The sequence below is a fragment of the Peromyscus californicus genome, unplaced genomic scaffold (genome assembly GCF_007827085.1).
Source record: "Peromyscus californicus insignis strain IS unplaced genomic scaffold, ASM782708v3 Scaffold_18__1_contigs__length_77618521, whole genome shotgun sequence".
Lineage (NCBI taxonomy): Eukaryota > Metazoa > Chordata > Mammalia > Rodentia > Cricetidae > Peromyscus > Peromyscus californicus.
Genome location: NW_026294480.1, coordinates 29,006,832 through 29,030,311, shown reverse-complemented (window position 1 = coordinate 29,030,311; position 23,480 = coordinate 29,006,832). Strand labels below are relative to the sequence as shown.

General features: G+C 42.0%; 1 protein-coding gene across 1 annotated transcript in view; it reads left to right on the top strand.

Annotated features, from left to right (window-relative positions):
• The window catches only part of Ranbp3l (RAN binding protein 3 like), a 51,685-nt gene that overhangs the window by 5,638 nt on the left and 22,567 nt on the right, over window positions 1-23,480 (top strand). The gene's annotated exons all lie outside the window — the stretch shown is intronic.

Here is a 23,480-nt window from a genome sequence, read left to right as displayed (position 1 = left end):
AACATACCTGCACAAAGAGAGACTTCAATAGTTACTGCATGATTATAAATATATAATTTCATTTAGATGAGGTTATCAGTAAACACTGTTATGGTTCTCCAAATAGATTTGTACTTTCCTTTGTGGTTCTGAAGCACTGATGCTGCACACACAGTGTGACGTCATCTGGACATCACAGTGTGACATCATACGAACGACACAGTGTGATGTCATATGAATGACGCACAGTCAAATGGACTCAGACCAAAGGTGGAAAATCTACACTTACTTTCGTTTCTCTGCAACCGGAAGGAGCCTTGCAGAGGTTCGAATGACTTTTGTTCTAGCTTTGCAGTATTACTTGCACTTATAGCCACAAATTGATAGAGATAGGTATGGGTTGCTTTTAAAGAGTTTGGAAAGGGAGAAGCTTTAGGCCTGAAAACTATCTGACTCCTGTGTTCAAGCTTGTTCCTAGTGTCGGGAATCCTTATCTTAATAAACTTCCCTGATGGATGGTGGTGGTAAGTGATGACTTAATGATACAGTTTCTATTTTGTAAGGTAAAAAGAGTTCTGGAGGTGGGCTTAACATCAATATCAATATCATTAATTCTTCTGAACTGACCGCTTGCCATAAGGACAAACATTGTGGAAAGTATATTTTACTACATTTTTAAAAAAGCCACAGTTGCCCAAGGCCATATTAATTACATATTTGAATGTACACTTAAGAAAAACAAATAAACAAGTGTCATTTGTTTTTCTAGTCTTGAGAATAAAGCATCAAGGCAGTAGTCTGTACATCCTTGGTTCTCAAAAGTTGTTTGTTTAAAAACAATAAAATTGATAATATTCTAATTAATGAAAAACTACAAAACTTATTACTAATACCATGAGTGCTAGAGAGGGTATCATTAGCACTTTTTAAAAAAAGTGGAGGGACAAAAAAAATCAACACTAATTGAGAAAATGAAAATCAAAGTATTTAGAATAGAATTGAGCTTTCTGAAACTGATGACAGCAGCACATTTATAAGATAAGCAAATATCAACAATTAATGCTATTGGATAGTAGAAGACAAATAACTGAGAACACTCACCATTATCACTTCTAGTCAACACGATGCTCAAGAGTCTAGCCAGTGTGCTAAGTTTCTTTAGGAGAAATAAAAGGCTTACATATTAGAAAGAAAGTGCCTTTATTTAGAAATGACTGACAGAAAAATCACAAAGAGAATCAAGAATATCAAGTCAACACACAACAAACTAAATTTTAATATATATGTGTGTGTGTGTGTGTGTGTGTGTGTGTGTGTTCAAAATATTACAATATACACATTTGCATATTAAGTCAACAAAATTTGCGTAAAGTCTGTGCATTTAAACAGGGGCAAGAGAAGCAATAGCTCACTGAATTATAAGAAAATCTCTATCCTTGGGGACTGGAGAGATGGCTGAATGGTAAGAGAGTTTGGTGTGAAAATATGAGCACTGAGTTCAGACCCTAGCACCCACATAAAAAGTGGGGGTGAGGCTTATAGGTGTACCTGTAGCACTAGTACTGTGGTGGGCAAAGAAAGGAGAATCCCTGGGTTTTCTGGCTACCAACCTAGCTTGGTGAGAGACCCTGTTTCAAAGGGGTAAGTTCTCTCTCTCTCTCTCTCTCTCTCTCTCTCTCTCTCTCTCTCTCTCTCTCTCTCTCTCTCTCTCTCCCTCTCCCTCTCCCTCTCCCTCTCCCCTCTCCCTCTCCCTCTCCCTCTCCCTCTCCTCTCTCCTCTCTCCTCTCTCTCCTCTCTCTCTCTCCTCTCTCTTTCTCTCTCTCTCACACACACACATGCAGAGAGAGAGAGAAAGAGAGAGAGAGAGAGAGAGAGAGAGAGAGAGAGAGAGAGAGAGAGAGAGAGAGAGCCTGAATTAATGAGTTGGAGGACTCAATATTATTAAGGAACCAACCTTCCCCCACACTGATCTATAGAATCAATGCATTCTCACTGTGATTCCAGCAGTTTATTTTTTACTTGACAAGCTGGCTTAAAAGTCATAAAGAACTATAAAGGATCCAGACTAGCTAATAAATCTTGAAGAAGACAACTGAAGTTGACAACTTCTAATTCTGGATTTCTAGACAGTGTAATATTGGTTTAAGGAGAGAAAAACAAATTCTTGGGGGCAGAATTGGATATCTATCCATTAATATATTTTAAAATTATGTGTTTGTTTAGTGTGTGTATGTGTGGGGGTGTTATATGTATGAGCATGGCTCACATGTGGAGGTCAAAGGACGACTGGTGGACTTCAGCTCTCCCCTTCCAACATGGGAAATGAACTCAAGTCATCAGGCTTGGCAGCGAGCACCTTCACCTGCTGTCAAAAACCAGATATACCATGGTCTCCTATTCCTTGTTCTCCCTCTCTGTTGTTGATCCAGCTGGGATCTCCCGCTCCCCCAAGCTCTCTTTCCCTCGACCCTCGCCTTTCATTACCCCCACTCATGTCCAGGCTGTTCATGTAGATCTCATTCCATTTCTCTGTCATTGGGTGATCCCTGTGTCTTTCTTGGGGTCCTGTTTTCCAGGTAGCCTCCCTGGTGATGTGAGTAGCAGACAAGTCATCCTTGTTTCATGTCTAGTATCCTGCTATGAGTGAGTACATACCATGTTTGTCTTTCTGAGTCTGGGTTACCTCACTCAGGATGATTTTTTCTAGATCCATCCATTTGTCTGCAAACCTCATGATGCCATTGTTTTTCTCTGCTGAGTAGTATTCCATTGTGTATATGTACCACATTTTGTTTATCCATTCTTCAGTTGAAGGGCATCTGGGTTGTTTCCATGTTCTGGCTATTACAAACAATGCTGATATGAACATAGCTGAACAAGTGCTCTTATGGTGTGGTTGAGCATTTCTTGGGTATATGCCCAAGAGTGGTATAGCTGGATCTTGGGGAGATTGATTCCCAATTTTCTAAGAAAGCGCCATATTGATTTCCAAAGTGGTTGTACAAGCTTGCATGGATCAACAACAGAGAGGGAGAACAAGGAATAGGAGACCATGGTAAATGAAGACCACATGAGAATAGGAAGAAGCAAAGTGCTAGAGAGGCCCACAGAAATCCACAAAGATACCCACACAACAGACTGCAGGCAATGGTCGAGAGACAGCCCGAACTGACCTACTCTGGTGATGGGATGGCCAAACACCCTAATTGTTGTGCTAGAAACTTCATCCAACTACTGAGGGATCTGGATGCAGAGATCCATGACTAGGCCCTGGGTGGATCTCTGGGAGTCCAATTAGCGAGAATGAGGAGGGTTTATATGAGCGAGAATTGTTGAGACCAAGGTTGGATAAAGCACAGGGACAAATAGCCAAATGAATGGAAACACATGAACTATGAACCAATGGCTGAGGGGTCCCCACTGGATCAGGCCCTCCGAATGGGTGAGACAGTTGATTGGCTTGATCTGTTTGGGAGGCATCCAGGCAGTGTGACCGGGTCCTGTGCTCATTGCATGAGTTGGCTGTTTGAAACCTGGGGCCTATGCAGGATTGTTTGGCTCGGCCTGGGAGGAGGGGACTAGACCTACCTGGACTGAGTCTACCCGGTTGACCTCAGTCTGTGGGGAAGGCTTTGCCTGGAGGAGATGGGAATGGGGGGGGGTTGGGGGGAAGGTGAGGGGGACGGGAGGGGGGGAACAAGGGAATCCGTGGCTGATATGTAGAACTGAATTGTATTGCAAAATAAATTTAAAAAAAACAAAAAACAAAAAAAACAAAAACAAAAACAAAAACAACAACAAAAAAAAAAACAAAAAAAAACAGATATAGGGCTGGTCTTTGACAAAGAGCCCAAATAACTCTAACAGGAGAAAAGGTAGTCTTTTCTGTAACAACTGTATAACAAACACAAAAACATATTACTAAAACAAATTTCAAAACCCATTTTTCCATAAAAGCTAGCTTGAGATGGGGTGTGACTAAAACACAAAAGCTAAGTGTATAAAATTTTTAGATGAAAGTATAAGAAAATATCCCTACCATTGGAATGGACAGTTTTTGATGGCAGGCATGAAAATCACTAAGCTATAAAAGTATATAAATTAGATTATCAGCATTGAAAGTATCTGTTACTAAAAAGATACTATGAATAAGGGAGACTGGAAAAAATGATTGTGTCATGTATTCATACAGCACTCTTACAACTCAAGAAAAATAATTTGATTTAAAATGTGGGCCAATGGTCTGACACATACTTCTAAAACAAAATGGCCAATAGGTACATTAAAAATGCTCAACATTGTTCTTTCTTAAAGCAATACAGAATAAATCCACCACAAGGCATCACTGTGCATCTGTGAGTGCCGTAGTTTGAATTTGGGATGTCATCACAGGTCTATGTGTCAAAGGCTTCTTAGCAGGTGTGGCACTCCTGGAGGCGTTGGAGTAAGTGAGGCCCATTGGAAAACCTCATGGTTGTGAGGCCCTTGGGGTTAATGGGTCTTCTGCCTTTTTCTCTCCTCTTTAAACTTTCTGACCATGAACTTAGTGGCTTTACTCCTCTATGCTCTCCCACTGCTGTGCCACCACGGGCCCAGAACGGTAGGATGAACCAACCACGAACTTAAACTTCCCGACTGTGAGCCAGAATACATTTCTCCTCTTTCTAAATGGGTTACTGAAGATATTTTGTCACACTATGGAAAGATGACTAATGTAACCATGGTGGCTAAAATATAAACTACTGACAATACAATGTTTGAAAAAAGATGTGGAGAACTCTTTTTTTTTTTTTTTTTTTTTTGGTTTTTTGAGACAGGGTTTCTCTGTGTAGCTTTGCGCCTTTCCTGGGACTCACTTGGTAGCCACGGCTGGCCTCGAACTCACAGAGATCCGCCTGGCTCTGCCTCCCGAGTGCTGGGATTAAAGGCGTGCGCCACCACCGCCTGGCAAGATGTGGAGAACTCTTGTGCATTCCTGTGAAGTGGCTTAACCAGTTTGAAAACTGAGTTAGTCGTGTTTTTTTGTTTTGTTTTGTTTTGTCTTGTTTTGTTTTTAAAGTTAGCCCTATGAACCATCACTTCCACTGGGAAGTATGAAATGAATGAATACACAGAGCAGATTTTATTTATAAATGGCCGTACATAGATAAGCACACTGTGTGTATTCATAGGCTGGAATACCATTTAGTAGAAAGGAATGGATCACTGAAATATTCAACCATGAAGGTGAGTCCTGGAGAATGCTATTTTGAGTCAAAACAAACCAAACACCAAAAAGTATATGATGTTTTAGTCTAATTACATGAAATTCTGAAACAAAACTGGGCCATGGTGACAGAAATCACAACAGTTGTTCCCACGGTAGGGAAAGTTTTCAAACAGGACATGAAGGAACTTCTTGGGTAGTGGACACGTCTTACATCAGAACAGAGGTTTGGTTACTTGAGGATATACAGTTCTCAAAACTTAACCCATGCATTTTATTGTTTGTGATTTATCCTTCTGTGTTCTTAAGTGTGAGATTGCTTGGGAGGCTTAGCTCTCTTGAGTTGCCTCCAGGCCTCTTTTGTCCACTTCAGCAGATAATGAAGGGACTGGAGTGTCTTGGTGAATTTTAACTACTTGCCGAAGAAGCAAGAACACAACAGTGGCCTGTTGGCAGTGTAGTCGCAGCTCGGCTCAGGAACTAGCAAGCCTTCAGTATGAAATGGGAGTCGTTAGCCTCCATGAGCTTAGTAATTAGCACTACTTTGTGGTTTAAATGATCCCTGAGCTGAGAGCTCCTCTATTAATAGCACAGAGACGTAAAATTAGCAAATCAAAGAGATTAAGACAGATAAATTGAAATATGATAAAAAATCACTATCTCACAGCTTGGGCTAGGGGTAGAGATTAGTGGTGCATTGTGTGATAAGCATGAACAAAGCATTAAATTTGATCCCCTGAACCCCCAAAAAATAGCTAGGGAGAGACCTTAGCATTTTGCTTTTTTAGGCCCCTGTCTGACATCGAACATCATTTAGAGTCAATGGTTTCTCTTTCCTCAAAATTCACTTTTTCTGTTAAACCCATGGTATCTTACAAACATTCTTGTAGTAAACAGCAAAAATGGACTATTTCATGAACTTCCTGCCCCCCCCCACCCAGCTCTCAAGTTCTTCTTCTTGCTTAAACTCATGAAGAGATCCATTCATTCTATTAAATAGATGTTTTCTGAACCTCTGGCTTGAATTACCGTGTTAAGGTTCTAGAGGTCAAAGCTCTCAGAACTTCCTGCCCACGTGACACCACTTTCTAACAGGTTGAAGGGCAGACAGTAAAGAAAAGAAATAAAATTTATAGTGTAAGTGGTTATACTACAGACGGAGAAAACTTGGGTAGAAAGGACGGGAAGTGTCATCGTGGAGGGTGCTCATTAAGAAATCAGGCAGGCCTCATTAGGGAAGAGATATGTGCAGAGAGACCTGCAGGACATGAGGGAGAAAGCTGTGTAACACTAGGAGCACAGCCTCCGGGTTTAGTTTGGTGCAAAAGTACAGGTAGGGAGGCTCATGAGTTAGACTCCGTGTGTGATTTTGGTTCTTGACTTGCTTGCTTTAGTACAATGTCACTCCATGGTTCCCTTCATGTACAAGGGATGACTATCGACACACCCATGATAAATTCCTATTATGAGTCAATCATGATGCAGGGTTAAAACCATAAAACACAAAACAGAATACTCACAATAATGTCGGAGAATAACTTGGGGGCTGTTATATAACAGTGTGTCAGTTGGTGGTTCCCAAACTTGGGGTTGCACCTAGCACTTGAGAACCAGAGGCAGGATTGCAAATTCCAGGCTAGTCTGGGCTATAAAGCAAGACTTTGTCTCAAAAACTAACCAACCAACCATCAAATGAGCACAGTTGCTAGAAGTTTCTAAGTGGTGACTTTCCAAGTAGAATGTCTGTAGGGATTGATGGGACTGAGAATTTTCCTTTCTAACATGTTCTCATCTGCTGTTTGTGGCTGCCGTGGGTCACTGGGTACCAGTGCTTTGGAAGGACCAAAAGAAGACTGAGTTGGCTTAGGTGAGTGTTAAGGACCCAGTGAGAGCTGAGAGAAGGGATGGAGAGCACTTATATAAGATCTTTGGTTTTGATTCTATATGAGATGGGAGTGACTAAACACTAATTTGGGCTTTTTGGTCATTTATAGCTTTGGCATTTTTGTGGAGAGGTAACCACCAAAAAGTTAGAAATGGGGTAAAAATTGTTATGCCCCAATGTAGCATGAATCTTAGAGTCTTATTAATAAAACAAACCCGGAGCCAAGTATTGGGGTGAACACTGGAAGATCAGAAAGACCGAACAGGCCACAGCCACCTCACCTGGCCAACTTCTCAGCTGATCCTGTTTCCTCAGACTGGAAGCATCCAGAATGAATCTCAGCTGAACTGCTGCTCAAAACCCTAAAAGCTTAACCCCCAAAAGCTTCAAGTTTCTGGTTTTCACACCTTATATACCTTTCTGCTTTCTGTCATCACTTCCTGGGATTAAAAGTGTGTGTCACCATGCCTGGCTGTTTCCAGTGTGGCTTTAAACTCACAGAGATCCAGATGGGTCTCTGCCTTAGGAATGCTAGGATTAAAGGTGTGTGTGTGCCACCATTTTCTAACCTCTGTATCTAGTGGCTGTTCTGTTCTCTGACCCCAGATAAGTTTATTAGGGTGCACAATATTTTGGGGAACACGATATCACCACACCCTGACAGTTGCATTGTTGTGTTAAAAAAAAAAAGGAAGTCTTAGGCCAAGCTCTTTTGAGCGGACAGGCACTTATTAAGCAAATATTTATGTGCAAACAAGCATGAAATAGTTAATATGATGTTCCAAACTTTCTTTGCTTTTAGTAATCTGATTACATCTTTCCTACCAAGTTTGCTTAGATGAAACAGCATTCTGCAGACAGTGTTCTGTGTAGTCAGTTAGTAGCTAGGAATTCTTCTGTTCACTAATGGACACTGGACCTTCAGTAAAAAACACTGGACACTGAACACTGAACTTGGGTACAGACCATGTGCCTGGCCAGATTCTTCTATCCATTTTTGCAAGACTAGGAGGCACTCCTGAAACATTTTAGATAGTCCAAGGTTCTTGAATGTCAATAATTTCACTAAAAGTCTATTTCTGATGCTAACTGCAGTAACTCTCACGTTTTTTTGATATTGAGATAGATAAGTGAGGAGCTAGTAGTGAGAGTTTCCTGGTGTTGAAAACAGCCCCTTGGGTACGAATACCCCAGTAAGTCATCAGATACCACCAAAGGTAGTGAACTTTGGCTAGCCTTCATGCGTAAATCATAAACCTTTGCTCATGTCTTCTGCAGCCAGTTGGACTGTCATAGGGAAAAGTGCATTCTCATGGGTTCTGCAATCAGGCATATATATAATAGTGATAAAGTATGCATAGCACTCAGAGTAGAGTCTGGCAGCTGGCCCCATGCGATGAAGAGGCAAGACCTCGACATACCTACAGCCCACATACGTGTGTGCTGCCACAGTGGGGTTAGGGAAGGTGGTCTTAATCTAACTGCAACCCTTATTATCTGTTCTGTGTTATATGAGGGTGATACTTTCCAACAAGGACTTCCAAGAGCCTGTGGTTTGAGGACAATCACATGAAGTAACTAATGTTTGACAACTTTTTTGAGAGCAGAGAAGTAGGTTTGTATCTTAGACCATGCCACAGCATTAACATAGGAACAAATTGTGTTTATGGAACATTTGTTAGATGTCAGACACCACTAAGCACTTCATGTATTTCTTTCATTACAAAAGGTAGCTTAGATAACCTTGAGTCAGGCCTGAGTCTGGGTTGACTGAGCCATGCCCAGTGCCTGTTATATATTCAGGTAAATTTGTGAAAGAGCTGCCCTGGTGGCTGGTGCCCTTGAACTCAATTTGTGGTTTGGTTGCTTCAAATAGGCTATTACTGAGTCACCAATTAAATTCTATATGGATTTTGAACCACATCCAACAGATATCAGGGGGGTAATTTTTAGTCTAAACAAAACCAGTAAGAAAATGTAGCTGTATCAGTGCAAACCTATGGACCCTAAACTAGCAACCCATTGGCCAGGCTAGCAGTTTTGTTTAATCCTGAGAACCCATGTCTTTTACATCTTATGAAGTATTAAGCAATGTAATGCACCATTTTTTTTAATAAACTGGGCTGAAATGGCTTGACAGAAATGGTTTAGGTTGTTAGTTATTCAAAGCTACAAATTGAAAAAGGGCTAAATAATGGTCATTATTATAATTCACCTTTTGTTTTTGACAATGCTAAAGATTGAACCCAGAGTCTCACACATGCTAGGCAAGTGCTCTACTCCAGAGCTACAGTCCCAGGCCCAGCTTTCTTTTTTAATTTAAACAGGAGACTACGTTTCAAACGTTGGGTCAGCTATTGTATTAAATCATTAACTTGACTTGAAATTTTAATCAACATTTTGGCAAAGGAAGCTTCACATCCCAGTTGTTTTTTAATGAAGTCGATACGCAAATCTAGCAAAATGCCCAAAAGTCAGGATTTAAAATGCACTAAAAATTTTATTCATTGTAAAGCTGCATTCCTTCTACCCAGTGATCAGATACCTCACAGCGGGGGATGGCAACTGACAACCAAAAGGTCATAGGAATATGATCTAGACTTTCAACCAGGGACAATGACCTGAAGGGATTTGTACAATGACCTGCTGAAGTAATTGTCATCAAATCTTCTCTTGTTCCAAAATCATTTGCAAGAAGCTAGGATACAGTGGGCATGGTGACACATGATCCAAGCTGCTCTAGAGACTGAAGCAAAAGCGTCACCAAGCTCAAAGTCTGCCTGGCCTAAGAACAATTTCTGTCAAGGGCAGCCTGGGCAACTTAGTGAGATCTTGTCTCAAAGTGAAAAATGAAAAAAGAGGACTTCAAATACATCTAAGTGGAAGAGCACTTACCTAGCAAGTACGGGGGCCGTGGGGTAAATCCACCGTGGTCAATCAAAAAACACACGAGTTCTAAAAGGGCGTAGGGACATTGCCATGTAAGGACAAAGAGCAAAAGAAGGACAAAGTCTGGAAATATTAGAAGTAGACCAGTGGGATTGGGGGTTGGCTGTGTTATCCTTTAGTCATCTGTAGAGAAACGTGGTTGTAGGTAGAGGGGTGTGTGTGTGTGTGTGTGTGTGTGTGTGTGTGTGTGTGTGTGTGTGTGTGTGTATGTGTGTGTGCATGCTCGTGTGCACGTGTTCATAAGCCGACCACAGGCAAAACACAAACTAGCACCGCTGACTATGAATTCTGTTTATTTCACAAGACACTTTGCTTGCAAGGTGCCTCAGTCTCAAAGATGGGTAGAGTTAAGGTATTTTCCACTGTTTTTCTTTTTGAGAAAGGAATTAAGCTAAAATTAGTTAAGGAGAGTGGCTATTTGGATTGTGAAGAAACAACTAAGGTCTGGAGGGAGGTTTAGAAAACAAGCGTAGCTACAAATTTAAAGATGCAGAGAAGTCATGTAGACAAATCTAAAAAGCATCATCGCAGACACATGAAACTTCTTCCTCCCTGTGTGAACAATTCTCGCTCTTTCAGCCTTAAACTTAAAAGACTGCTATTGTCCTTGATAACAACTAACCCTTAACAAATGAATAAATCTATTTTCTAAATAGTTTATTCGAGTGATTGGCAGCCATAAGTCAGTGAGTCTCAAGGTTTCCAAGATCACTTAGCCCCACTGACATTATGCACCACAAATCTTACACTAGCACTGAAAACTGTGCTCGAGGTCAGTGGCTAGGACAAAGAACTCCATCTCGGTACAGCTGTGTAAGAGCTGCCCCCTCACAGTGATAGAGGATTTAAGGTGCGGTAACTGCAGACATTTCATTTGAAAGTACCAGAGTCGTTAGGGACCAGTGGGTGGCTCAGTAGTTACACTAGCCTAGCATGCCTAAGGCCTTGGGTTCAGTCACCAACACTGCATACATAGAAGAAGACAATAGACCTGACATATAATAATTCTAACATTAAACATGTCTATAAAGCTATGAGTGTATAAGAGTAGGGGGGGAAGAAATGGCAAGAGAAGGTGGGAGACTGGTGAGGGCATGTAGACGTTAGAAGTATGGAGCCAAACGCATCAGAGAAATGAGGAAGAGGAAAGCAGGGAGACGTTGATTTAAATATCCATCAATGGACTAAAGGATTAAAAATGCAAAGTGTGTTATATAATACAGTATAGTTAATGCCATTTTATACCCCTAAAATAAAGTTGTAAATGCTCTGTGTACTTCATCACCTCTGAGAGAGAAAGGTAGATAGATAGGCAGATAGGTAGATAAATAGATGGATAGATAGGCAGATAGGTAGATAAATAGATGGATAGATAGAAAGAAAGAAAGATAGATAGATAGATAGATAGATAGATAGATAGATAGATAGATAGATAGATAGATAAATAGATAGAGAATTGATCATTATTCAGCCTTTGCTGCTACATGGATGAAGATATTATGCTAGATTAAAAAGACAGGTATAGGGTCAGAGAGATGGCTCAGCAGGTAAAGACATTTGCCACTAAGTCTGATGACCTAAATTCTCCTTCTGGAACCCACATGGTGGAAAAAGAGAACCAACACCCCCAAGTTGCCCTCTGACCTCCATGTGTGCACTGTGGTACACACACACACACACACACACACACACACACACACACACACACACTGCAATTTCAAATACAAATACTGACAAATTTAAAGACAAATATTGAATATCCCACTTCTATGAAGTATGTGGAAATATCAAAGACAGAAGGTAAATAGTGGTTTCCAGGGCTGGGGAGTGGGGTATGGAATGAGGCTTTACTGTTAAATGCAAGATCTTGGGTAAAGGATGAGAGTGAAGCTCTGGGGATAGGGTTATGGTGATCCTTATGCAATGATGTGAGTGCAGTTAATGCCATTTTGTATCCTTAATATGTTAAAGTGGTCAATGTTTTTTACTTTACCACTTAGAAAAATGAAAAAGTCATGCAATTAGCATGGCTTTTCCAATCCTCCAAGCTTGATTTATTCTGAGACTCCAGTGGTCATGAGATATTACATTTGAAGGGCCATTTTCAACTCCCCTGAGAAAACATCAGGTCACATAAATTTTAAGGGTGAAATTTGTTCTCCTACTTCTATATTATTATGTTGTGATGAACAGAGTGTTTGCAGTAAGTATACAGATTGCTCTTTACCCTTTACATCCTAATTCTGTCCTAGTGTGCATGTTATTTGTACAGAACAATCTAGAGCAAGCAGAACATTATCCCTGCTTACTTCCAGCTCCCAGGAGTCTGAGGGTAGATGAGCCTTCCCATCAAGGATCAGACTGTGCCTAGACTTCCTGTGTGCTCCCGAGAGGACAGGGGCTATAGCTTTCTGGGTTTGGAAGCTGGATGGCAGATTGGCTTCCTTTTTATTGGCTAGGTCTGCAAGGACCAACCACAGTAGAACACTTGGTTATTCCTGTGGAAATGGGGAAGCAGGGAGTCTATCTCGCTCAAAGACTCAGACGGAGATGGGCAGGTTTTAGAAACTGGAGAAAGTCACATTCATTATTGCTGTGGATATCATTCTGTATAAATAAAACACTGATTGGCCAGTGGCCAGGCAGGAAGTATAGGCGGGACAAGGAGAGAGGAGAATTCTGGGAAGTGGAAGGCTGAGGGAGACACTGCCAGCCGCCACCATGACAAACAGCATGTAAGAGAGACTGCCAGCCACCGCCATGACAAGCAGCATGTGAAGACGCCGGTAAGCCACGAGCCACGTGGCAAGTTATAGATTTATAGAAATGGATTAATTTAAGCTATAAGAACAGTTAGCAAGAAGCCTGCCATGGCCATACAGTATGTAAGCAATATAAGTCTCTGTGTTTACTTGGTTGGGTCTGAGCAGCTGTGGGACTGGCAGATGACAGAGATTTGTCCTGACTGTGGGCCAGGCAGGACCAGAAAAACTCTAGCTACACATTATTTTCATACTGATTGTGTTTTGTGAATCATGAAGGAATTTAAAAACAGTGTTATCTCTCTGCTGAAATGGAAGGATATAAGTTTATCTGAATTCAATGCATGAATATATAGTAGTCTTTTAGAATAGTGATTTAATTCTTAGGAAGAAAATACTTTTGCATCAAAATTACCTGCTTAATTTTAACAGTAAACACTGATGCATAATTAGTTGAGAGTAACATTAAGAATAAGGCACTTTGAACCCATGTGCCTGCTCAGGACACAACTTCAATGTCCCATGAAACCTAGATTGTATTTCTGCTCCTCTCCTCCCTCAGCAAAGTGAGGATTCATTTACAGCATATGGAAGCATTTTCACACTGTGAGCTATTCTGAGGGGAAAATATGTGTCTTACAAATGCTGTCAAATGAAATATGTATTTCCAAATGGTACTGGCTGACCAAGCACATCCAGGGACACATTCTGTATGTTTATTAGCCCTCAGGCCCAAACAAGAGAATGCTGTAGAAAAGGAGCAGGCAGACCACTCTGGAATTATCACTTCAGAACCCCACATATGCTCTGATAAATTTATTTTATGATCACAGGCACCCTTCTCACAGAAGCACGCAACGGTCTTATTTTTTTTTTTTTTTTTTTTTTTTGGTTTTTCGAGACAGGGTTTCTCTGTGTAGCTTTGCGCCTTTCCTGGAACTCGCTTTGGAGACCAGGCTGGCCTCGAACTCACAGAGATCCGCCTGGCTCTGCCTCCCGAGTGCTGGGATTAAAGGCGTGCGCCACCACCGCCCGGCTCAACGGTCTTATTAATAACTAAATAGCACCTTCAAATTATGGAGAAATGGGTATGTTCTCATCAAAGGAAATACTTTCTTTTGTTACTGTTTTGCCAGAGGCTCAACACATTGTCATGGGACTTAGAGGTGCTAGGGTCACCATGTCATTTACCTGCAGACACTCTGGAACAAAGTTCCTTAGAGTCAGAATGTGAACACGTAACAGTAAAAATAAAAGACTCCTTCTGCATAACTCAAATGGCAAAAGTCAATGTGCAGGAACACACATTCGACATTGGATCCCATCCCCACAGGCCTGTCCAGGTCCATAGGAGAAGGAAAGAGCCGCTCTACACTAGCCATGCCAGTCTTCAGAAACAACTGTCAAATCATCAGAAAGCTTACAGTAGAAACCCAGATGCAGGCTGGACTGACATGAAAGCTAGGAGACTTGGAACCAGCGGTGAGCACATAGAACCCCAGGTACTCTCTGTCCGACACTGGCACATGATGTGATTTTAAAGTCTTAATTCCTTTGTGGGTAAAGGGTATAATAACTCACCCTGAAGAGCACATCATGGAGGAAGGGCTGGAACTCACCTCTTAGAAGCCAGGCACTGTGCTCAGTGTTCACACAGTAACCTTCCTTAATCATTACTATTCAGTGAGGTGGGCCTTATGATCCCCATTTCACAGATGAGGAAGTCTGCTCAGAGGGGCAACGACCTTCCAGCACTCACATAGCCAATTACCTGTCTTTTCAAAGCATAGGCTTCTATAATCCATGTATTCTGGCTCCTAGTAATCGTTTATTTATTTGCCAAATGTGAATATATTTAAATGTGTTTTTGCAATAGCTAAAGTACGATGCAAATGCCTAAGTCTTTGAACTATGCCCGCACATAAAAGCAGAAGCCAGAGAGCTCAGCCGGGTCTAATGTTCAGTGTTCTTTGGGGTCATATCCAGTCAAACACTCCAAAAGGCAAACAGGTCAAGACAAGTCAGGACTTGCAAAAGCATTTCCTATGCCAGTTACTGTCTTGAAGAGGGAAAGAAGAAAGGAAATTAGCCAAAGAATAGACTCTTGACATTGAAACATGCAGTGTAGTATGTTGTAATATCCATAAAAAATCAATTCGTTTATTGAAAATAAATATTTTTAAAAAGCATTAGGAAGTAAACTAAAGAAATGAGGATACTTTTTCCTTTCCATTGATTCATTGCTGGCTCTTTTGCTTTTGTATTTTTGATTGAAAACAATTTTTTTAATACAAAATACAATATATTCTGATTATGGTTTCCCCTCCCCCAGTTCCTCCCAGATCCTCCCCTTCCCATTCAAATCTTTCCTTTGCCTCTCATTAGGATACAAACTGGCACCTAAAAAATAAGTATAAGATAAAATTAGATAAAACAAAAACAAACAAACTGGAATAAGGCAAAACAGACGGAAGAAAAAGAGCCAAAAAAGCTCAAGAAACACATACAGATGCAGAGACACACATCGACACACACACAGAAACTCCATAAAAACACAAAACTAGAAACCATAATATATATGCAAAGTCCTATAAGGGAAAAAAATACAAAGCCCTGACAAGGCATCATGAGACAAAGGACCTCCAAAAATACCATTGATTTCATTTTGTGCTTGTCATTTACTGCTGGGCATGTGACCTGACCTTAACAGTGGTTTGTATTCCCGGTGAGAGTCCATTTGAGAAAACTAATTTTTCATTTGCAAGCAGTTAACAACTGGAGATAACTTCTGGGTTAGGGGCGTGGGCTTCTGTTCACTTTCCTTTTCAGCAGTGAGACCTCATCAGGCCCAGACCTGTGCAGGCCCCGTGCATGCTGCCACAGTCTCTGTGAGTTTATATGTGCCCTAATCCTGCTCTTTTTAGAAAGCCTTGCTTCCTTAGGGTCCTCTATGTTAGGATTCTGCCACCACTCCAGCTGCATGACCGAGCATTTGTGCAATCATGCAGCACATGGATGACATAAGACCCCTTGCTTAGCTCCTGAGCTGTGCATGTGCGGTCATGCAGCTGGAGTGGCGGTCCTAACACTCTGTCTCCTCTGGATCTTAAAATCTTTCCACCTACTTTTCCACTGGGTTCCCTGAGCCTTGAGGGGAGGGATTTGATGGAGACATTCCATTTAGGACTAAGTATTCCAAGGTCTTCCACTCTCTGCATATTGTCCTGTTGTGGCTGTGGGTCTCTGTATTTGTTTCCATCTGCAGCAGGCAAAAGCTTCTCTGATGATGGCTGAGTGAGACACTGACCTATGGATATATCGGAATTCTGTTGGAAGTCATTTTATTGCTATGTTTCTTTAGTAGAACAGTAGTATTTGGTTTCCCCTAGCTCCCTGGCCGATCATTGATCATTGCTGTTTCAAGTCTTCAGATTCTAAATGCAAATAATCACTGACTACACCCATGGGCACAGATGGTTCATAGCTGAGCTGGAGTCGTGGCTGGGGTGAAAGCATACACAACACAGAACTTTCAAGGGTTTGCTGTATTTCCAGAATCATAGCCAAGTCTATGTTGGACACTCTCTGATGCTTCTTGTACAAATAAGATAGGCCTTTACTCCTGTGCTGCTGTTTCTTTTTAAATTGGCCTCTGTCTGTATCTTGACCAAAATAAAATTCCATGAGGAAGGGACGGAGGGTCTCTGGAACTTACATGGATGGATCCCTTGAAGGCTGTCAGCAGGAGGAGTAAACAAGTTGGGGAATCCCGAGCCAGGCTGGCTTTGGGTGGTGTTGCTTGTATTCAATGTGACAGAGAGTTCTCCTGTCTTCCTATACAATGATTCTTCTGTAAAATGATTCTTTTTCCAAAAATGACTTAGTAGTCACAAAAAGAGAAACGGTGTTCTTTGCTTTCTTCTCTCCAGTATGTACTCCTCAGATATGAATCCAAACTAAGAACTGTTAAATTTTCTACAGTTGGCAAGTGACAACTCCTTTTCCAATAAAAATGGAAAGTAGTGTTGAAAGTTGCAGACTTAGGCAGACAGGAGAAAGGGTCCCCCCCACCCCCCACCCCCCCCCCGCTCTTTTTAGAATATTTCTGTATGTCTTCCAATCAGCTGATATTTACAATACACAAATTGCTCATAACTTCAGCAGGGATGGCCAGCCTGAAGCCACTGCGGGGGGGGTGGGGGGGTGGGGGGGGTGGGGGGGGGATGGGGGTGGCTACTCATTGAGCTAGTGCTTTGTGAGTTGGGCTGAAGACCCGCTGTGCAGACTGCCTGATTCACTCTGGGGTCCTGTTTTCTGCTTTCAAGCCAGAGCAAAGCATCTCATAACATAGAAATGAGAGTGCACTGTCATAGTACATAATGACATGAGATGCTGTGGCTCCCCTCATGTTCATGAGAGTGCACTGTCATAGTAAATAATGACATCAGATGCTGTGGTCCCCCATCTTCATGATCTATAGAGGCATGTTCTTAAATATTACCACAGACAATTTGCTGCTTATTTAACTCTGTGTGCATTTCACAGAGTGCCCCCTTGTGTGGCTAGAAATATTACAGAATGTCAGTGTGAGTTGGCAACAATTCTATATTCTGGGGCTATGTTTTGTCTTTCTCAGAACATCCTCAGGAGAATTTAATAAAGCTCTGGAGTTTATTTTGTTCTTTCTTTAACAAACAAACAACCCAACCCTTTCTGGGGGTCCATGTAAGTAATTGAGGTCACTTGCTATGATTGTCTACTTTTCCTAAAATGTGATCATTTTTTCACACTTGAGACTTCAAATGATTCAAATTCCTTTTGAAGACTCAGAACTGTGACAAATGATTTTGGTGAAATGCCTGATTCCAGGCTAATTGTGTAGAAATGAACATTTTAATTAATGTTTAATAATCTCATGTAACGACATTTAAGTTTTTTTCATGAAAAATGGGCATGTTTTTAAAACAGCAAACAAATTTCTACATCACAAAGGAATTCATGCAAATATGAATGACTAGTTTCAATATCAATAGTGACATTCCAATATCTATAATATAGAGACTTCTTTTAAATTGATTAGCATGGTCTATGAATTCACATTGAATCATAATCAATCAGAGTATATGGTTTGAATATCATCATTTCCTCATTAATTGCCAACATTCTCAGTATATCCACAGAGTTACTCACTAACTTCAAGAGTCTCTACTGCTGTCTTTATGTATTTGACGTTGGTTGACCGAAATCCGGTGTTCTTCAAGACTTCTTGAATGACTAACTCATCAAGAAAGGGTATAAAGTGTAGGTTTTAACTCATAGTTCGAATCTCTAACAAACTCCGGTCAATGCTGCTGGTTTATCTCAATCACACTTTGTGTGTGTGTGTGTGTGTGTGCCCGTAGAGTATATTATGCATGTGTGTGCACATGGAGGTCAGAGGACAAGCCTCCCACCAGAGTCTTTTGTTGTCCAGTGCCACAAACAGCATGTTAGCTGGCCCACAAACTTCCAAAGAGTCTCTTGTCTCTGTCTCCCATCTTGTCATAGGAGTGCTGGGATTACTGGCTGTAAATAAGTCCTCAGGACACAAACTTTGACCTTGAGCTGCCAGTGTTTTACCCACTGGACCCATCGGCCCAGGGACTACATTTTTGAGGAGCAAGAATTTCTAAGGCTTCTTCTGGCCAAAGCCTGAGTATAGGACCATACTGATATTAAACTGTTTCAAAAGAGGGGCTAAAGGGTGGAGGAGAAGGTAGAAGAAAACTCAGGATAAGAATAAGGAAGTGAGTGAAAAGAAAATGCCATTTTGAGAAGTGACTGTAGCTAGAGTTTTCCTGCCTGGCCCACAGTCAGGACAAATCTCTCTCACCTGCCAGTCCCACAGCCGCTCAAACCCAACCAAGTAAACACAGAGACTTATATTGGTTACAAACTGTATGGCTGTGGCAGGCTTCTTGCTAACTGTTCTTACAGCTTAAATTAATCCATTTCCATTAATCTATACCTTGCCACATGGCTCGTGGCTTACTGGCATCTTCACATGCTGTTTGTCATCATGGCGGCTGGCAGTGTCTCTCTGACTCAGCCTTCTACTTCCCAGCTTTATTCTCCTCCTTGTCCCGCCTACACTTCCTGCCTAGCCAATGGCCAATCAGTGTTTTATTTATTGACTAATTAGCAACACATTTGCCATACAGAACATCCCACAGCAAGTGACCTACTTCCACCAGAGCTACCACAAAGTGGCGTGTCCACTGCTGACAGCTTAGGACCCGGGGGCGGGGGGGGGGGGGGGGGACGGACCCAAGTTTTAATGAGTGTTTTCTATGCAACTTGTAGCCTGGTGTGTTGCTACATGTTCACACACACACACACACACACACACACACACACACACACACACACACACACAGAGAGAGAGAGAGAGAGAGAGAGTCATGCCTGGGTGTGTAAGGAGAACTATACATACAGGGAGAACCAAGGATAGAGAGATGGATGGTAGACACAGAAATTCTGCTTTGTTTCAAAACAGGATTTGAAGAAAAAGCTGTCCCTGCAGGCAGGACTTGCTTCAATCCTCATAACAACCTTTACACACACACACACACACACACACACACACACACACACACACACACACACAAGCCAGGTGGTGGTGCATGCCTGTTATCCCAGCTCCCAGGTGGTAGAGGCAGGAGGATTAGTAGTTAAAGGCAAACCTCTGAGATATATGAAGAGGGAGAAAGAGAGAGAGAGAGAGAGAGAGAGAGAGAGAGAGAGAGAGAGAGAGAGAGAGAGAGAGAGAGAGGCACAGAGACAGACACACACAGTCATACACACACACCACAGAAAGAGACACACACACATACACACACACATATATATGAAGAGAGAGAGAGAGAGAGAGAGAGAGAGAGAGAGAGAGAGAGAGAGAGAGAGAGAGTGAGAGAGAGAGAGAGAGAGAATTTAAAAAACAAAAACAAGACAACAGGTCTTGGACTGTCTTCTGACTTTGACAGTGACAGAAAAGGATGGGGGCACAAAGGAAAGCTTTAGAGAACAAAGAATGCCTGAGGAGAAAAAAATTAGGGAAGAAAATGTGGCACAGACACATGGAAGATCCAGAAAGAAAGGGAGCGGGACATACAGAGCCTGTCAGGGATGCAGTCCAAGGGGAGACTTCCAGTCCTGGTGGCAATTAGAAGTGACCCATTTGGCAGGGCTGGCCCTCTGCAGAGAGGTTGCTGCCACCCTCTTTCCTGCAAGGCTTGGGTGGACATGGCTTTCCAGCCCTGGCTAGGGTAGCTTGGTTCTGGTCGGTACAAAGAATTCAGTTTCTGCATTCCCTCAACTTACCAGGTTGTGATGAGCAGAAGGCTGTTTCTAGGTGGTGAGCCAAGCGGCAGAAACCTGACGGTCTCTAGGCTCTCAGACTCAGGCTAAAGCTGCTGCACTCTTGGTCTCTTCTCTACCTTCAAGGGTCTCCTTTTGGTTCAGTGGATCCTTTCTAATCCCTTCCTCTAAGACGACGCATCAACAAAATCTCCAGCCACTTCTAGTGGAGATAGGTGTATTCAACAGATTGTCAACTAAATATATGGAAAAAGAAAGTAGAGGCAAAAACTTGTAATTTACCCTAATTTTTTAGAATAGGAAAATTGTGGTATGCATTAAAATAATGGGAAGGTTGTGTATTTGTTGTAAACACTGCCATAGCACTTGAAGATCCTGAAAAGCGGAGTCACCGCATATATACATAACACTGAGCTGAGCTCTTGCCATGGGATTTGGATGGGTGTCCCGGATAAAAGTGAAGATCTCGGACTTCTGATAGGCTAGGAGTAGGACAGCTGGGTTACTCTGCTGCCAATATACACAAGATCTCCCTATCTCAAGCCCCATTTCATCTCTTCTTGTAGAAGTTCTCAGTCCTATCAGTATTTGAATCGTGGTGTTCCTGGGGGCATGGTGCACTAGATTGCTTTCTGCATCCCCACTGCTACCCTGAACTTTCAGTTGAGCTTTCCTGGTCTGCTAAATCAGGTACCACCTATCTTTCTGTTTCCTAGCTTCCAAAAATCTCATGCCACTGCACAACTGCTTGAAACTCTCCATTGCTGTGTGTTCTGATTTCCAAAGGAAGTAGAAGAGCATGTGTATATGTCAATCAACAAGGTTTAAAAAGGATGTTATTTTATGCATGTTTTCCTTGCCGTGGTGTAGACTATGCATAGCATCCATTTAGAGCATAATTTCTGCTGGCAGACCTGCACAACTGGATGTACACCAATGCTATGGTTGGGATCCTGGTTATTTCCTATTGCCAATAGGTTAGAAACTTGGTCCCTAAGGAAGCACCGCTAGGAGGAGGTGGTAGAAACCTTATAGGTAGGATCTAGTGGATGAACTTAGGTGGTGGGGTTTGTTCCTTATGGGGTGGTAGGACTCCGGGTACATGATTTCCGTTTCTTTTGCTCCCAGAACATGAGATGAAGGAATCGGCTCTTCCATTTCCATCTTGATGCCCTGCCTCACCACAAGACCAGAGTCTTGAAAATGTCTTGTGCATCATCACCTTGCAATCCATCTCAAGAGATTAAATGGGCTCATTCATGACTTTATCAGAGAGAAAACACTACATTTTTAAAATAAAATTTTAAGGACTTTGTTTTATTTTCCAATTCTCCTCCTGGGTCATCCCACTCCAGACATATTGAGCTGAGAAATGCTTAGAGTCCATTCTTGGAAAAAAAACAATTGCGTAGACTGGGGAGGAACCTAGATGGAACAAAGTGTGAAGACCGTGTGATAATCCATGTGCTAGGCAGTGTCACGGAGAGAAGGCGGCTGCACCAACATTAATGCAGCTTTAACATGCTCATGGATCTCTAGCACTTAGCCAAAAAAAAAAAAAAATGATACTCAGTGTTTGCTGAATTAACAAATAACGTGACCATCTTACTTTATAATATGTCTTCCAAGTTATAAGCACTTTGTAGAAAACTCCTTAATGCTACCATTGAAGATTATTTTGCATGTTTCAGTTGTATGTTTTGATAGAGGGGATGTCAATGTATTGTTCATCTAGGACTAGAGGAAGTCACACTGTTTTTTGTTTGTTTGTTTGTTTGTTTTTTCGAGACAGGGTTTCTCTGTGTAGTTTTGGTGCCTGTTTTGGATCTCACTCTGTAACCCAGGCTGGCCCTGAACTCAGAGATCCGCCTGGCTCTGCCTCCCGAGTGCTGGGATGAAAGGCATGTGCCACCACCGCCCGGCATGTTTTAATGATGACTGCCATAAGGCTACTTCATAAGAGTGCCATTTATTACCCTAATTTGTAATTTGTATCTACAGTACATTATCTAAAACTGTTTCTTTTCAGTCACTAAGGAATCTTACAGCTCAAATATAATGCAATTTCTGGACAGGGAGTTTATTTTATAAAAGAACAAAGGATTAACAGAAGTTTCATATTATAAGAATGCCAGTGTTGCAGAGACCTCTCCTCATGGAGGGGAGTCATTTGGTTCTCAGGGAAGATAGCAGGAAAATCATGTACAAGAACTGAAGAGTGGATCTCAGTAGCATGCAAGAGGAAGTTAGTGAGGTGGAGCGTTAGACACTATTTCACAGGATGCGATCATGGGGAAGGGAATTTCTTTGTTGATGTTTACACAGTGTGATTGTGTGACAGTTTCTCAAAATTCTTCAACTGGAGCTTTATTATTAGGCTTAGGGATGCGAATTAGTTCACCAGAGCACTGACAGTATGCTGATAATGAGTGCTAAAAGGAGATTGCTTGAACTGCTGTTTGACTTAGGCTCATTAAATGTATTGTCATCAGTTAGTATAGTGGTTTGAATGAGAATGGCCCCCACAGGCTCATAGATTTGAATGCCTGGTCACCAGGGAATGTGCTATTTGAAAGGATCAGGAGGTGTGGCTTTGTTGGAGGAAATATATCACTGGGGGGTGGGTTTTGAGGTTTCAAAGGCCCAAGCCAGGTCCAGTGTCTCTTCCTGCTGTCTGCTGATCCAGGTGTAGAACTCTAAGGTACCTCTCCAGCACCATGTCTGCCTCCATGCCACCATGCTTCCTGCCATGACAATAATGGACTAAACCACTGAAACTGTAATTAAGCCCCAATTCAAAGCTTTCCTTTATAAGAGTTGCAGTGGTCACGATCTCTTCACAGCAACAGAACACTGACTAAGATAGTTTGCAAGGCCAGCTATGAGTTTTAGGATGGACATTGATGTTGTGTCAGGTATTTAGTTGGAGACTTGCTTACAGTTTCAGAGGGTTAGTACGTGGTCATCATGGTGGGGAGATGGTGGCAGAGAGACAAGCATCACTCTGGAGCAGTAGCTGAGAGCTCATATCTTTTTTTTCGAGACAGGGTTTCTCTGTGTAGCTTTGCGCCTTTCCTGGAACTCGCTTTAGAGACCAGGTTGGCCTCGAACTCAGAGATCCGCCTGCCTCTGCCTCCCGAGTGCTGGGATTAAAGGCGTGTGCCACCACGCCCGACGGGAGCTCATATCTTGATCGGCGGGCAGAGAAAGAGAGACAGTGGGTTGGCATGGGCTTTTGAAACCTCAAAGCCCACTTCCTGTGACGCATCTCTTCTAACAAGGATATACCTCCTAATCCTTCCCAAACATTTCCACCAACTGGGGACCAAATATTCAAATATAT